Consider the following 16,337-nt stretch of genomic DNA (forward strand, 5'->3'; position numbering starts at 1 on the left):
AGAAGGCTTTATCAGCATAGCAAATATAGGGTAAATCCCAGGGTTCCATTCTGTTACTGACCTGACTGACACCTGGTCAGCTTTAACAACTGCCCTCTTCATAATGCCAGTCTTTCCTGAGTCATTGCCTACCTAGGGACAAGTTGGAGGGGAAATCTTTTGTTGAATGTAGCGGCTCACACCCAAACTCAAAAGTAAAGCTCAAAGGGAGCAAAGCAAAGAGTTTTCAGTCATACCCAAAACCACATTCCTCCTGGCCCCAATACAGCCTGAAAGCAGCAGAGCTCCTGTCTCTCCTCACTGCACAGATCCTCTTCTGCAGGAACATCCCTGCCCACACTCACTTAGGATGCCCTGTAGAAAAAAAACGCCTCTTCCAGACACCGAAGGATCAGAGAGCATTTTGGAGACACACAGGTCTCTCATTCCCTGGATTCTTCATTTCCTTGGGTCTCTTTCTACAGCAGAGAAGCGCTGGTGAGGTACCTTTAAAGGGACCTTGGGTACCTTTAGCTACCTGAAGTAAACACAGAAGCAGTGCAGGGAGGTGCACAGCCAGCACCGAGTTCTCTCCTCTAACACAAGGAGGGATGGGGAGTTGAGCAATGGGTGATTTGTCTCACACATCCACCTGAACTGATCTCTCTTTGCATCCTCAAATCCCCACAGGCTGGCCAGGCCAAGTCCACAGTGTTCCAAAACCACATGTATCTCTCCAGTGCCTGCAAATGAAGCAGCTCAAACACAAGCAGGTGCACAGGTAACAACAGCTGCTGGAGTAGCTGCTTCCCACCAGGGAACCTCTTGTCTTATGTCTGGGCATAAAGTGAGGTACTGGGATCTGCCATTTATACAGTAAGCAGCATGACTGGAGGCCTATAGACAAAATTTTAGGCAAAGGCAACTTTTTAACAAGAAGCAATGATTTATCTATTTTCTCCTCTCAGTATGGAACCTGAGGAGAAAATTGTATAATCACAGGACGGGAATTTTCCTGCTAGCCCAGAGGTAAAATGCTGCACGTGACTTTTAAGAGACCTACTTTTGTCAAATTGTATATTTTAACATCACTTCTTTCCATCTACAGAGCAATTTTATCAGTCTTCCAGCACTGCTAACCCTTATGCCGCAGCATTTGTTCTGAAAATCTCAGATCAGGAAGACAATGAAATAGACCGAGAACTTTCCAGGTTTGCCATAAAAAGAGAACCACCCTTCTCAGCAGACATTGATTGAATTGGATTTCCAGAGGGAAAAAATACAATAAAACCCCACAACTGTGATACTTCTGTCTATACTTCCCTCAGTGATACTGCTCCAGGCTATATTCAGTAAGAGAAAGAAGCAAACTATAAAATAAAGGGAGAAAAGGAAGCACAGATAAGCAAAAAATTCTGCTATGAGCATTTTCTTTCTATAATTCTAAAATTTATCAGAAATCAAACTCAAACCTACTCTCTAACCTCAGCCTTGTAAAGCAAATTGGACTCGGATCCTCTTGCTTTTAAAGACACAATGCTGCATAACACACTTGGGATAAACCTATTCCTCCCACTCAGGCTCCTCTGTGTGTGCTTCTGTTCTGCTGTAGAAGCAGCTTTCCCTGCAGAAATGGAACTGAACTAACATGGACAAGACTTCAGCACCAACTTAGTGTCTAAACACAAAATCAAGCACTTCAGAATGGATTTAAGAAAAATGTTCTTGCTGCCTTAATCCCAAACTATTTACTGAACAGAAGAGATTTCCATGCAGCTTCTACTCCCAGTGCAGACCTCATACTACCAGGTTTCCCATGCAATATGCAAAGGGATATTTTTATCCCTACTTGATAAGCAATACTTCAGGATGCTTACTTTAAAGATCCTGTTTTAGCTGCTCATGTACAGCTGTTGAGGGCTGGGGAGTACTAGAGAAAACTCACTGGACTCTCTTTATGCAGATGCAGTAAGCTCAATTCCTTCAAATGTGCCAATTCCAGAAGATGCAAGGGAAGATCATGCTCAGGAAGCACCACGATGGGGACATCAGAGTGCAGAGCAGACCAATAACACAGAGCAAGAGCTAAGCTGTAACTCTCCTAATGTGCAGTACCTGTCAGACTGGGCACTTTCCCTTTGGTGAAGACACAGTTGCCACCTAATGACCCTTCTTAGAGCAGTCATTCACTGACAACTCACTAAACATCCTCTGAAGGGCATCTTGCTTGGTTACCCTTTTTACAGGCCAAACTCTCCACTTCTGCCTGCTCTGCTTTTAACTTTCTGAGCCCTCTGGCACTGCTGAGGCTAACTAAATCATGATCTGACTGCTAATCTTCTTGTCTCTACTTAAATGGTAATGTGATGCTGCCATTATTCACTTCTGCTGTCCTGCTGCTGAGCCTTAAAGTCATTTCAGTTCACCATGAGCTGCTGTGCTTCCTGCCTTATTATGCAGCTACACAGTGATCTTCATCTCCTGGGGCTTGCCAAGGACATGATAGTTGCAGGGTGCTCACATGCACTTGATCTCCAGGGGCATGCTCACTGAAGGCCAGAGGATCATGGCTAAATCAGCTACTCTGCAGAGTCATGTCCCTCACCCTAGAGCTGCAGGCATTGCTGAGGATATCTCCTGTGTGCTATGGGGAAAAGAGCAAGAGCACTGACAGAAATATCACTCTTTAATGACCTTTTTATTTAGCTCTCCTATTTAAGGTGAATAAGGAACTCATCCCTTAAATGGCAAATGGAGAACACAGAAATATAATAACTCCCCTTAATTGCAGAGAGGAGTTATGCATCAATGCAGCATTTAGCAAAGCCCCACTGAGGGCACCAACTTTTGCTTATTTCCATCAGCAAAACAGCAGCACTAAACCCCTGGGGGAGGAACCCTAGTCTCTTATCTTCACTGTAGGGAAGCTCAATTTGCTCCAAACCCTGAGCTCTGGAGCAGCAAAGAACAGCACACTCCAGCTGCAACTCCACTATGGAAGGCAGTCTGATATGGACTCATTTCTTGCAGCTCTCTGAATGCCCCTTATTAGAGTAACACAATGGCCTGAGGCTGCAGCAAGCCAGTCCCTACTTTGCCTTGGGCTGGGAATTATAAAAGAACTCAACATAACAATACACACAGAAGTCTGTTAATCTGAATTCTCCAAATCAATGGGACAGAATTTAGAGGGGCCACTTTTAATGAACTCTTAAAAAAGATGAAGGGCTTAGTGACCTTTGAGGGATTTGAGCCACTGGCTCCAAGGATTCTTGCAATGCACAGCAATGCTCTTGGTTGGCAGGCAAGCCTCCACTTGAGGTTACTGGTGCAGAACTGCTTCTAAATCTACTTCAGAAGTTACTGTGCTGGGTGCCAGTGGTAGTCAGTGTGGGTTATAGCATAAACTCTGAAGCTTCTGGGGTTACTGCTGTCTGCACAAGGAGCTGTCAAAAACCAGAGGATTCTGCAAGCTCAGATGGGAAGCAGTGATTTTCTATACAGCAACCTGCAATAAGGTACCAAGAAGGCACCTACTGCAGAATTTCCACAGGAGACTTGCCCATTTGTTTGCTCTCTCTCACTGCAGCTCAGTGCCTCTGTCTGGTCTTAGCACAGCAAGGCTGTGAGAGATGCCAGCAGCAGGCTCCCAGAAGAGTCCCTCTGGCACCTCCTAAGGACATTGGGCTGGTGAGGGAGAAAGCATCTCCAGCTCTCCTCTGAACCACCTCGGCATGCTGCTGACTCCCTTCTGTGCCTGTGCAACAGTTTTGCTGAGGATGTGACTGCAAACACGGGAACTGTAATACATCTCGGGAGCATATTTCACCTAAATGTTCTTCAAACATTTGTTTATTGCAATTAAACATTTTAGCCTGGAATTTACACATTCCATTATTCTTATTTCCCCCCATTCAGGCTGCAGCTGTCATAATGGGAGGTTGATTTATGACTCACCTAACCAGCACTCAAATCCTTAGCACACCAAGCCCAGCATGCAAGTCAGAGCATAAACTGCTCCTAATTTACTTAGATTAACTCCGCATTTTAAGTGCCACTGCAGAAACCGCAGTTCCCCTCCCCTAAAGAGGATGGGTTCCAGAATACTCGATAAGCCAAATTTTGCAAACACAAATTTTGTAGACAGAGAAGGGCACCAAAATCTTCCTTCGGAAGTACAGTATTAATGAAGGCTTGTAATAAATCAGTACGAAATCAGCAAGCTCCATGCAGATTACTATGGTGACAGGCATCAGCACAGAACGCGGGGATGAAAAGCTGAGGGAAATAAATGTTGGGGTCATTTTCCCAGTCAGGAGCTGCCAATATCTCCAGGGTGTTTGGAGTTAAGATGAAGTAATTTGGCTATCTCAAATTAAATACATCACTATCAACATAAATTTAATAGCTCAACTCACTACAATGCTTCACTGAATCCACCCAAACTGGGAAGCTCAGGAATAACACCACTTGCTGCTGTGAAAGGAGCTGCTGCCCTTGAAGACCCAGAGTGTTTCCTCTGGCCAAGCAGCTCTGCCACGCAGCGACTGTGGCTGTAAGTCTTGAGCAGATGCTGCACGTGGCTGGCTGTGGCTGCTCCTGCAGTGGGTCACGCACGGAGCAGGTCGGAGCATCGTGAGCCACACGCAGGATCCTGGAGGACACTCCAACTGTGTCATGCAGGTGTGGAGGTGGGAAATCCTGCTGCAAAGTGCTGAGCATGTTCAGCTCCCACAGGAGTCACTCGGTGCACAGAAGTGCAAATGCAGAGGCAAGATGTTTATTTCCCAGTGTCACAGTATTTTCCAGTTTCTGTCACTAAACTCAGCAAAATTGTTTGAAGCTGAAGGACATGTATTCCTTGAGGAAGGCTAAAAGCATGTGGCCAGGCTGGCCTGGGCAATGCTGCCTGTAGCATCCTGAGTAACAGGCAGGGAGAGGGCAAAAGAACTGCAGAGCCAAGGGAAGTGAGTGATACAGGAGCATTTGTGTTTATGTGGATGTCTCCTCAGGCTGCCTGCACATAGGTCCAGTCACAATGAGTAACAACAGCTGCCCAAGCATTAGAGAGCTCTGTAGCAAAGCCAGGTATCCAACCCCACCTTGCAAAGATGCCATGAGCCCGTTTAGTTTAGATGAAGCCATTTGGCTTAGCACACTGGCACATCACCAAGCCTGTGAGTAAGATAGAGAGATGGAAACAGACTGACTTACATCAAGATTTGCTCATAGGTCTGTGGTTTTGGGGGCACCAAACAGTGGATCCCAGCTCCTTTCCCAATGATGCAGAACAAAGGCCATACCCAGCTTCAGTTTAACATGATTATAGGGATAGTGTCACCTCCAATTACAAAGCATTCATTTGGAGAAGAAAAGGGCTCTGGGACAACAGGGCTGCGTGGCACACTTGTGTATTTACTCATCTCAAGCGTGAATATCCACCCAGGGCTAATAACTACAGGGAAACAACTGGTGATTCCAGGATGCATTACATGTAATAACAGGCTGTGCTGGCAGGGATGGCCTCTCTGTTTGAAGGACATGATTCCAAAAATGACATTTCCCTAACTCAGAGGGATGATGGGCTCAAGTCGATGACAGCACCCATCAAAGCAATCGCCTCCTGTCACCATCACTGAGTCACTAGAGCAGAATGGCACCTTCTAGGCAAAAAGAGCATCCAGAGAAGTGATTTCCTTTCCTGTGCTGGTGCGTGCCAGGAGGAATAGTAATTAGCTCTCCAGCATGGAGCACAGCTGCCTGCCTGCACCCCTCCACGATGCCTGCTTTGCTCTGAGTCCCTCCAGGGAAGTCTTATTTCTTACTTGTAGAGTAGGTGGAAATGATGTGATTGCACATCCGTGGCATTCATGCAGGCCCTCCCATATCCAGGGAATCAGCTTTATAGGGATGTTAATACAAGTCTGAGGTAAGGGGCAGAGAAATTAGTCATATAAAGCATTGAAAATTAGGGGTGCCACATGGAACCACTGCTACATCTCTGTGGATGGTCTTAGCACAGCCTACGGATGTTAGAAGGTAGAGAAGTTACCCTGCAGCTCACCCACTCTGCAAGATCTGGATCCCATGTGACAGCCACCTAAGATCAACAGCTCAAGGATAACAAAATATGAAGTCATGGATGAGTTTTCCCAGAAGGCCAGCACCAAACTAATGCACATGAGACACGGGTTACCCACTCTGCACAAACACCAAGGACAAAACAGCCATCACAGCACTGCAGGGCCTAAGAGGAACCCAAAGACCACTGCAAGTGAAACAGTGGGACAGAAAGTAGATGAGAACTGATGCCCCACCTGCCACCAGGTATGTTGGCACAGAATTGCTGACTACCTCTGAGTAAAACTGTCTAGCTGAATATTTTGCTGAAAAGTTGAGAATAAGAGTAGATAAAGCTATATACAAACTCAATCTTGCTAACAGAAAAAAGAGAGAGATCTGAAAAGCATGCAAGTTTTCATTTTGTTCTTTTGACACAACATTTTCTTCAGAAATTTAATGAAAAAATGTTAAAAGAGCCAGAGATTAAATCCAAAATTTCATTTTAAGTACAATGAAAAACTGCATTGAGTCTGAATCCTCTTCTCCCCAGAAGCTTCTTTTATTTGACCAAGAACTAAAAAAACCAATTCTTCATACAGTTCACTGCCACGTTTGTCTTTGCCTCCCCCAGGATGTGGTTTATGTTGCTTTGTTGATCCAGTATGTTTTAGCAGCAGAAAAAATTTCAAAACATTTCCCTTTCAAGAGCAATTTTCTACACCTGTATTGACTTGAGCTCTGATGATAAAACCAAAGCCAGGCAGGAACAAAAGGCATACAAAAGAGATGTAGGGCTGTTCCAGAATTTATGCAGGATAAGCTTTTTCAGGTAAAGGAATTAAAAAAAAATGAGAAATTTAATGCAAATGAAGTTGTAGCTACAGCTCCTAAGCTGTCATTTTCCAGCACAGTCAATGCCTTGGCTACTGAAAGTTAAAGCTTGCTCATAAGTATGGATAGCAGAGCATGCAAAATGTATTATTTATTTTGAGGAACACCCTGCAATTATTCCTGACATATTGTGTAATTAGCCAAAATTACAGCATATTCACTGAGAGTGAAACAAAGGATAGCATAAATATTATGTGTGAGCCCACAGTCACTGAGCACACTTCATCTGGGTGCAGACGTGTCTCATGAACCAACCAAGTGTGGTTCTCCCTGGCCCCCTAGGCTGTGCCAGCTCCTGAGCTGACACCCACAAAGGGGAAACATGGGGAGTAAAATCCTGACTTTCCCCGTGCCAGCAATGGGAGCTCAAGAGCTGCGTGAGGGTTTAACAAATGGGAACACCCACACTTGCAGAGCTTTCAGGATGACTGAGCCCAAAGCTCATACCAGAGAAGAAGGGGTATATTCCCATGTCTGTTGACCCAAGAGATGCAGAAAAATGAGCTCAGGGGATGCTTGCAGAAGCTGCTTGCTTTGCTGCCTCGAGCTGACAGGAGGAGAAACTGAAAAGCAGCTGTGCCCTCTTGCCATATTTGCAGCACCTCTTGGCCTGCAGCTTCCCAGAGAGAAGGTTTCCTACAGAGCTACATGTCAGACCCATTCTAAGGACTTGTTTGATGGCTCAGAAATCCTGGGGAATGTTGTGGCAGTGCTCTGCTGTGTGTACAGTTAGAAAGATTTTGTTTTGTTCTCTTGGCTCCAACACGCAACACAAAATTCCTTCACTGTAAATCAAATTTTTTCCTGGTTTCATACAAAGATGTGGTTTGGATATTAAGACATTCTACCCAGAATTTGCTCCATGGGAGGGCACAAAAACAAGTTTAAGAACATCTTTCCAAGAAATGCACATCTGGAATCAGCATAGGACTGAGGCTGGACTAATCAACAGTGGGGTCCCTTCCAGCCCTGCTGCTGGTTACCATGACTCAGTAACATTAGCACATTCTGTACTCCAAGTTTCTGAAGGGCTCCACGATAGAGTCCCCATCTCCCTTCATCCTGAGGTACCCCACACAAGGCACCCTATCACTAATAGCACTCAGGTGAACAGAGCAGACACCATCCCTGCTCTTCAGGCCTGCCACAGTGCTGGGATTTATGCTATTCTCAGATGCTAAATCTCTTCACTTCCCCTATCAATCCAGCAGGAGTGAAATACTGCAGAAACACTGAGAAGTCCCTCACACAAACAAAACATATTATGGACACAGCCACATCAATCTCACACCCTGCTCTAAATGCCTAGAAAAGTAAATTCATTAAAAGAGAAAATGGACAGAACATACTACCAACGAGCACTGAGAAGAAATTAATCACTTCAGATGTTATCAGTCTCGGGGAAGGTACCTGGTCCTACCAACACCAGCTCACAGAAGTGCCCTGGATAATCACTGGATGGGAACTCAAGGAAAAATTTGGGTCCCAGTGTCATTCTGCAAGCTGTAAATAGTTCTAAGTGATAACATAGTCTTTTGTTACAGTATTCCTCGAGCAATCTTACGGCATTTTCCAATGAAACAAGCACGTGAAACTCCTTTATTTAACAGGTAATGAGCCTGTGATGTGGAAAAAATTAAAGCTTGGATCAGTCGGGTTGTATTACAAGAATTTTTTTTGCTCATTGCACTAGTGCAGCTTAAGCATTTTTGTAGCAGTTTAGAAACATTTTTGACTCAAAACTACACTGTTACTAAATTTCAATACATCTTATACAACATCCAAATGCATAATGAAAATGTGCTGCTTGTGCCATTCTGGTCTAAAACATTTTACTTCAAAGAGCAAGATCACGCTAATAATGGCCAAAATTCCACCATATGATTCAAAGTTCTTTCCTTTTGCTTTGTGAAAATAGGTATGATTTTTAAATCTGCGTAATGATTTTAATTTTCTCTTAGAGCCAAAGATTTTCTTCAAACTAGTGAAAGCGCACACTCCAGGTGTGAGAAAGCCATCATCCACTTTGTTCCATCTAAAGCTCTGTTTTAAAATACAATGATGTTTTATTGCTGCTCATCTCTCAGCACAAACCCCTCACTCCTGGCATCAGGCAGCCCTCAGGACTCCAGTGAGACAGGCAGGCTCACCTGCCACCCAACTGCCATCTCAGAAGAGAGCTGAAATCAGTGAGCTCCCTCTCCAGGGATGTGTGTGCTGAGGATGACACAGTGCAGATGGAGTGAAAACAGAAAATCTGCCTCTCCAACAGGTCTGAACAAAGCTCCTGCTCCCCCAGCTGCCCAGGAGGGATCAGAAAGCTCTAAAACTTCACTTGGTGCTTGTTAATCACTCAAGAGCTGCTATGGGGCTGTAGCTCTAAAATCCGAGAATTTATTTAATGGAAAGTAGAGTGGAAGAAGAAACAGGAAGAAAAATAGAAGAAGAAATGTTTATAGAAGCAAAGAAGGTAGGAGCAGCATGGAATGCAATTAAATGAAAGCCAAAAGAAACATTTAGAAATGTTTCAATAGTGATGGCGTGTGCCTGCCAGCAGGCAGAGCCCATACTGATGAGCACCACACCTCGCTGCAAAAGCCAGCAGAGAATTGCTGGTCACACCACAGGCTCTGCCAGCCCTTTTAGCCACAGTAACAGACAACCCTCACGAGAGTGATGCTGATCACCACAGAATGACTGCAGGGAGGGCTGCAGATCGATACCAGAGGCCGCCAGTGACTCACCCCAGCTCCAGTTACAGGAGCTGTGCCAGGAAAAGCACCAGCCACACAGCAGGTGCATGGTCCAAGCCCTTCACCTGCCAGCATCTGATCCCTGCATCTCCTGCAGCCCAGTGGCTCCAAGTCCCCAGGGAACCCTTCAGCAATCCAACCCTAAGCTGGGAACTGGAAGCCAAAAGCATCTGTCTTCTTACTAATTTCTACTGTTTCTCTATGTTCTGGAAAATGTGGACTGGCTTTTTGCAGCCTGGCTTCATTTGCACCAGACCCATCCACTTGACCTTTTGCAAACAGTTTTGCTTTGGGGGATGAATGAAATGCATTTATTTGGCAGCTCAGGCAACATGGGTGGCAACTACTAAGCAAAGAAACTATCTGTGCAGCCAGCAAGGGGAGGAGACAGCCAGCTATGCTATTCGAGATAAATAGCAATTAAGTGAGCATGTTCTATTAACCCCAAGACCTCTCTTTCTTCTTTCATTTAAATCCAAAATGCTTAAGTATCTCAAGAAAAGAACATTTCAGGGGGATTTTATCATAACTGCGATCAGGTTTCAGCTGGAGAAGAGGCACAAGTAACAGAATTGCATTGCCTCTCTGTGGTTACTTTGCCAGTTCACAGCAAGTAGCTGTCCACTGGCTATTACACATACCCTTAACAGAGCAGGTTGCTGGAGGGAAGGGGAGACAGGAGTGCCCAGAGCACTCCATAGGTGCTGCTGTGGGGTGTGAGAGAAGCTCTGTGTCCTCCACCACTGTAGGGGCTGTATCTAGCCCTGGATCTTCATCCAGCACCATGTACAGCCCCCACCATAAGAGGCAACCAGCCATTTTCTGACATCTGTCAATGAAGTAGCACAGTCCAAACAAAAACTATTGTGCTGAAAAGGTCTCGGGAAGAAAGATGGGGAACACAGACAGGTGTCAGAATAATTGCTTCTCTCCTTGCACCACAGCTGCCCACCTTCTGGCCAGTGAAGTGCCAGAGGTCCCAGCTGAGGGCTTCTCTTCAGGAACACGGCAGTGCCAGCCAAGCACCATCAGAAACTGAGTTGGTTTTTGTGCTCGGTAACACTGAAGGAGGAGGGGGCACTAATGCAAGCCAGACTGGATTGCACAAAATTCCACCTCCCACACAAAACTTCAGGTACAACAGGTGCACATGCTGCCAAGGAGAGAGAGGAGCTGCTACTGCTCCCTTGCTATCGAGCACAAGAGCTCAACAGTCTTCCAAACTCAGACCCTGCCTAAAGCCACAGAACCCCAGGCAGCATCTCCTCCGTGGGTACCCTGGCACAGCAGAACAGTTACCTCCTCATGACAAACTCAAAGCCACAGAGCAGAAGCAGCAACACAGCTGCACACACCCCTTCCATGATGCTGCTGCTTCCAGCATTAACCTTCATCTCCTGGTGCAGCCCACTCCATTGGGAAAGGGCAGAGAGCAGAAATGCCCAGAAGTGCTGCATGGAGCCTCGTTACACCAGCAACCAGCCAGCAGCCCCTCCCAGAAGCCTGGAAAGGCTCAGGACTCAGGTCTCCACCCTGTTTTGTGACTTTGTCCCTCTGTCACCCTTAGCCAGGGCATTCTGGAATGAACACAGGACAAAAGAGGCATTTGAAAAGCACCAGCTTGCATCCAGGTGCATTTTGTCAGCAGCCATATAAGCTCCATCAGGGTGTCAGAAAGCCTCATTCTAGTGCTTGGAACAAGCACAGTTATTTGTCTGAGCTGCAGCGTGGGGGCTGGAAAAGCCAAAGTGAGTGGTCTGCCTGAACAGTGAATCCCACAGTCGTGTTCCACAGCTCTCAAGAAAGATGCCTTCTGTTTCACCATTTAAATAGAAATGTGTTGTAGCTGCTATTTTCAGAGGTACTGTTAAGAAGCTGTAGCTGCACAGCCCTGTGACCATGCTGCACAAACTCAGTCTCTGCATTGACTCCCTCAAAGCATAAAAGCCCTGTTCCTGCAATCTGGATGAGAAGCACCCATGAGTGCATCCATGGTTCTCCTACAGCTTTTAAAATGATGCAAAGTAAAACCAGCCTCTGGAAAGGCAGAGTTATTTCAGGATTCTGCTACATGTCAGAAAACAATGAAGATAAAACAATAGGTGTAGTAGCTTACTCCATGCTCAGAAAGGATAATGCATTACCATGAAGGATCTTGCATTGGCTGGGGAATAGAGATGAACCACATACTAAACAGGAGAAGAAAGAATACCAAGGTACTGCCTCTGACAGACTGCAGCCAGTGCAGCCCAGGCATGGATTAGATAACTTCAGAACAGGTCACTTCTCAAGACACTTCCGAGATCAAGACACAACAATAATGCAGTCATGGCAATGACACTATGACAGCACATGGAGCATTTGGAAATGTATCTGTATTCAATGATTAGTTCTTTATTTAAAAGTTAGTTCTTTGGAGCTGCTTTCTCTGACCTGTTCTTGTCTATGTTCTTGGTCACCTTCTGCCAAGCCATGAAACTTGCAAATATGAAAGGGATGTCAATCTCTTACATGCTTTGCTTGATAAAATTCTTCCTTTGACTTTAGTAATAACAAATCACAGCTTGGTTTCAGCTGTGCAGGAATAGAAAAATCTCAGAAGTCATGTGCACATGACTGTTCAGAAGGGTAAACCAAATGATACAAATGCCTGCTTGGCCATGATATTGGTTCATGATATTCATTTTTGGGGAGGGGAAGGAAGGAAAGCTGATAAGTTTAACTGCATTTGCACTTGCTCCCCATCACAGTGAGACTCATGATTATGTTTGTCTCTCAAATAGCCTTGTCAGCTCTCATGGCAGCTCAGCTCTCCTCAGTGCCCAAGTCAAGCTGGTGATTGTTTTGGTTAATAGGTAACTTATCTGTTAAAATATGAAGTATCCGGTCCACTGGAATTTTCTAAATTTGTGTTGAATTCAGCAAAGCAAGAAAGAAAGGAAGAAAGAAAACCCTGTCTCCATTTTGATATTGTTTTGGCTTTATATTTCAAAGGAACATTTCATTTAGAAGAATACCTGAAAGTAAAGAAAAATACATATATCAGAATCTTCTAAATGAAATTGCACCTTCACCCCCCCACCCACAGCAGTTTGATCAGACAACAATAAATTGATTTATATGGATCTTTTATGGTGAAGGAAAATAATCACTCACAAGCCACTTTTTGCCCTGACTCTCCCGTTTGGCTGGTGACGGAGGAATCAATCATTTGTATTGATCTAATGGTGAGCCTCTGCTGGCTAACGATTTCCACTGCTCTCACAAGCACAGCTACCCCTGAGGCCATGGGGACAGACGGTATCCATCCCTCTCAGAGCTTGGATGACTTCCATGGATTTTCTTGGCATCAACCATACTCAGCCCAGAACTAGCACGAAGCAGCTTACTGACTGACATGCTTGCCCATAAGCTGTGCTGGGAAGCAGGCTGGCAGCTGAGTTTTCCATGTCCTGGAGAAAGCCAGGAACCTGCAGCTCTTTCCCAGATTTTAGATACTGAGAGCTCGGGGTTGCTACCTGACCCCCCAGCCACACACCGTGACATCCACCACATCTGTAAGTCACGAATGTGTGTGATACCACCCCCAGGGATCAACTGGATAAAATGAAACCCATCTGCCGAGCTGCCCTGAGCAGGAGGGAGCCTCTTCCTCCTTCCTATGTCGGCATTCACTAGCATGGGTAGTGCAGGAGCACAGAGCACTGCCCCAGCCAAGGAAGACCCATGCCCTCAGGGTGTTATCCAGGTTCAGATCTGGCTGGAGACTTGGCATTCATGCTCTTATCTCAGCTAGCATTTCTATGAGCTCTTGCTGTCCTGGTAATGACACATTTCCAGCTATTTCTATTCCCACCAGCCACTTCTTAGATGCAGGACACAGCACCAAATTCTGCAGAGGAGCTGGCAGAAGAATGTGATGGACCCCCTTGGCTGGGTGCACACCCAGACATGCATGGACACACTTACAGAGAAGAGCTGGGATCCAGACAGAATTCTCCTGCAGGGAGCAGCTATGCCCTGGCTAACGCAGCCAGCATTCCGATAGTAGCAACAAAGTGGACAAATTCCACAGGCTGGGCAGGTATTACAGCTGTTCTGAGATGCAACACTCCACAAAAGCAGGCAAGGAGTATGAACTAAGAAGGTGGTTTTTACCCTGAGCTTCAATCATCATTTTCACCCTGCATAAAATCAGAAAGATTTAATTCGGGGAATTTAACAGCTTGCAGATTGACAGACTTCTCAAATGTTTTAAATGAATCTCTGAATGAGCAAAGTCCTTCTATGCCCTTCAACTAAAGTTGCTCTTGTATTTTACTTATACTGCTGCAAAAATATCTATATCCATATATTCCAAATCTCTATTCATTATTCAAAATGAGAAATACCGCAAAGGAAAACGTGGCTTAAGTTCCTGCTTTTTTTTTTCTATGTGCAAGCCATTTAATTCACTTTGGAAGAAGTCTTGATATATCCTTAAGGAAAAGGATCCTTTCCCTGGAAGAGCACAAAATATGCACCAGACAAGGAAAAAAAAAAAAAGAAATTAAAAAAAAACAACCTTTTTTTTTTTTTTTTTCCTGGGGTGAAAAACGTGTTTGAGAATGAGCTCTGCATTCTGAGCTGGTAACTCATCTATAAAAGCAACATCTGAGGGGATTGAGACAAAGCTACACACTGCCTGGCATCGCCTGATCCAAAGCTGCCTCAATTCAAACATGATTTCCCCAAGCAATGACACCCTTTCAGCGGGCTTCACTTGGATACAATTTCTAGCAATCCCCACAAATATTGTGCCTGATGCTCTAGCCTGTTTCCCTTTGTGCAAGGTGCCAAACTGCTCAGCTTTCCTGCTCAGTGGCCACGGCATGATGGAAGGCCACCTCTACCCCAGCTCTCTGGGGTGTGCTCTGCCTGACAACACGGCTGGTGAAGCAACAGTGACAGCTTTCACAAACAAGCTGGACCCACCAGCCCAGGTTTTTCAGACAGCTATAAAACAGCTGAAGAAGGGACACGCTTGAATGCTTTAATTCAGACACAAAGGGGATGAAAAGTATTTGGTTCAACTCTTTGTTGGCAGGGAAGTCATATGGAGAGAGCTGCTTGTCTTTTGCATCCATCTCTTGGATCCATCAGTCCCTGAGGAAGAATCCACCTCTTGAACCTGCACCAACAAGCCATGCCATACAGTAATTTCTTTTGAATCCTCTATCAAGTCACTATGGTTGAGAGCAAAATACATAAATTATAAATGTACAATTGCCGCAAATGACCTATATTAACTCACAATAATGGGATTAAACCCATGTGTCCAAATGTTCAGTTTAGTCCACGGCACTCAGTGTCCTTATTTGGCCTATCTTAAACTAGTAAGTCATCTTGGAGCAAAACACATCCAAGAGCTCTAAAAGAACACAGTGTGCATGTGAGACAGCTGCCTTTGAAAAGACAGATAAAATTAGTTCTCATTTTGCAACACAATTCCTATTGCAACCAACAAATGAGATGTTTCTGCAGTCTGTTTTCCCCAGCAGCAGATAGCTTTGATTATACAAGATATCCCTGCATGGATCTGGTTCCCCATAGCTTGCCAAAACCTTCGACTACTCATGCCCAGGATGTGAGACTCAACTGCTCTGGGGTGCAAATTCTCCCTTTTCATACGAGAGCAGGAGTATGTCACTCTCACTTCACACAGGCTGCAAAGTGGAGCACAAGGTGCCAACCAGTGCCAAGTAACTCTGCTCACCCATGTCTTTACTGAATATTTTAGTTACAGGGTTGTTTGAGTCGCATATTAAAACACGTATTAAACAGCTTACTTAATAGATGTAAGCTCACACGGTTATTTTACAGAAGCAAAGAGCAAATGGAACATGAACCTCCATCAGAGTAGTATTTGTGTAATGTATAAGTTACAGCTCCACCACTGCTGCATCCTGAGCTCAGAGGCAGCAGGGCCCAAAATGTGCTGGTCCCACCATTGGGAATTAGGTCTCTGTGTCAGTTAACTGCTCCACAGCTGGAGCTGGTCTCACTTTCTGTAAAATGAGAAGGGTCCTCTCCATTTGGTAGAGCTTGTTGAGTACTATAGATGAAAATCATTCTCTAAATTCCACGTATTTGACAGTTACTCCCCATAGTCATAGGAGAAGGTCATGTTTAAAAAGGTAAGGGGAGATCCCCTAGCACTGTGCCATCTCCAAATACAACTGTACCAATTTTGAACAGGGATGTTTCTCTCATTCCCTTCACTGACTTGCAAACTACTGAACCAGCATATCATGAAGTACACATAATCACTGGGGTCGTGGGTCACTACACAATGTATGTACATTTCTTTAAACCACTTTCAATTCAATTGCATGTCATTTTCTGTGCAGAAACTGGATTCTGAAATGAGCAAGTTATCTGGGCACAATACACTCCCTTGAATAAACAAGCCGAGCAGCAGAATCCCTGTAGCATGCTGCCTTCTGAGCAGCAGCCCAAGACCAGGAATACAATGTATCAGTGAAATAAATACCTAGTTAAAAGATGCATGTAGCGAACTAAAGCAGACACATTCCATAGCCTAGGAAAGGACATTTAGATTTTTTTCATAGCAACTTAATTGCTCTAGCTCTTTAATTTTATAAAATGAAT

General features: G+C 44.9%; 1 protein-coding gene across 6 annotated transcripts in view; it reads right to left on the reverse strand.

Annotated features, from left to right (window-relative positions):
* The window catches only part of FGF12 (fibroblast growth factor 12), a 234,912-nt gene that overhangs the window by 78,456 nt on the left and 140,119 nt on the right, over positions 1-16,337 (reverse strand). The gene's annotated exons all lie outside the window — the stretch shown is intronic.

Source organism: Erithacus rubecula (assembly GCF_903797595.1).
Source record: "Erithacus rubecula genome assembly, chromosome: 11".
Classification (NCBI taxonomy): Eukaryota; Metazoa; Chordata; class Aves; order Passeriformes; family Muscicapidae; genus Erithacus; species Erithacus rubecula.